The following is a 1715-nucleotide window of genomic DNA, read 5'->3' on the forward strand; positions in this document are numbered from 1 at the left end:
TATCATTTTAATGGTAGGTTTATTTGAACAGTGAGAGACAGAATAACAAAAAAAATCCAGAAAAACGCATGTCAAAAATGTTATAAATTGATTTGCATTTTAATGAAGGAAATAAGTATTTGACCCCCTCTCAATCAGAAAGATTTCTGGCTCCCAGGTGTCTTTTCTACAGGTATTGAGCTGAGATTAGGAGCACACTCTTAAAGGGAGTGATCCTAATCTCAGTTTGTTACCTGTATAAAAGACACCTGTCCACAGAAGCAATCAATCAATCAATCAATCAGATTCCAAACTCTCCACCATGGCCAAGACCAAAGAGCTCTCCAAGGATGTCAGAGACAAGATTGCAGACCTACACAAGGCTGGAATGGGCTACAAGACCATCGCCAAGCAGCTTGGTGAGAAGGTGACAACAGTTGGTGCGATTATTCGCAAATGGAAGAAACACAAAATAACTGTCAATCTCCCTCGGCCTGGGGCTTCGTGCAAGATCTCACCTCGTGGAGTTGCAATGATCATGAGAATGGTTAGGAATCAGCCCAGAACTACACGGGAGGATCTTGTCAATGATCTCAAGGCAGCTGGGACCATAGTCACCAAGAAAACAACCGGCCGCGACCGGGAGGTCCGTGGGGCGACGCACAATTGGCCTAGCGAGGTCCGGGTTAGGGAGGGCTTGGCCGGTAGGGATATCCTTGTCTCACTCCTGTGGCGGGCCGGGCACAGTGCGCGCTTAACTAAGGTTGCCAGGTGCACTGTGTTTCCTCCGACACATTGGTGGGCCGGCTCCCGGGTTGGATGCGTGCTGTGTTAAGAAGCAGTACGGCTTGGTTGGGTTGTGTATCGGAGGACGCATGACTTTCAACCTTCGTCTCTCCCGAGCCCGCCCGGGAGTTGTAGCGATGAGACAAGATAGTAGCTACTAACAATTGGATACCACGAAATTGGGGAGAAAAAGGGGTAAAATTCAAACCAAAAAAACCAACCTCAAAACCAAAAAAAATCCTCCTGAACTACAAGAAACATCTGACCTCTGATTGCCAACAAGGGTTTTGCCACCAAGTACTAAGTCATGTTTTGCAGAGGGAGGGTCAAATACTTATTTCCCTCATTAAAATGCAAATCAATTTATAACATTTTTGACATGCGTTTTTCTGGATTTTTTTGTTGTTATTCTGTTTAAATAAACCTACCATTAACATTATAGACTGATAATTTCTTTGTCAGTGGACAAATGTACAAAATCAACAGGGGATCCAATTATTTTTTCCCTCACTGTACTTCTTATCCATTTCATCTGTGGATAAATAACATTTGTAAGGTTATTTTGGGTTTTCTCTGTGCTTTCCCAGTAAAACAATAAAGATAATTATTTTTACCAAGCTGTCTCTTCACTAATCACTAGCTACTCATCTACAAAAAATTATATATTTTACCAGCACACAAACCTCCTTCTGGGAACTTTATACACTGCCACAAAGAAAACATTTACGGTAAGCTAAGGCAACAATATGCAACATCCTACTGGTTGTGCAACAAGAGTTCACTCAGCTCAGCACGCAGCTGACTCACCCCCTTCCCGCTACACACACACACCCTACCCACCCAGATCCATCAGAGAGGGGGAGGATATACAAGTAACAGGGATTGGCTATAAAGAAATAAACCACCCCCCAGTTACCCTCCCCCGATTTATTACAGTACAAGACATACTC

Source organism: Oncorhynchus clarkii, chromosome 7 (genome assembly GCF_045791955.1).
Source record: "Oncorhynchus clarkii lewisi isolate Uvic-CL-2024 chromosome 7, UVic_Ocla_1.0, whole genome shotgun sequence".
Classification (NCBI taxonomy): Eukaryota; Metazoa; Chordata; class Actinopteri; order Salmoniformes; family Salmonidae; genus Oncorhynchus; species Oncorhynchus clarkii.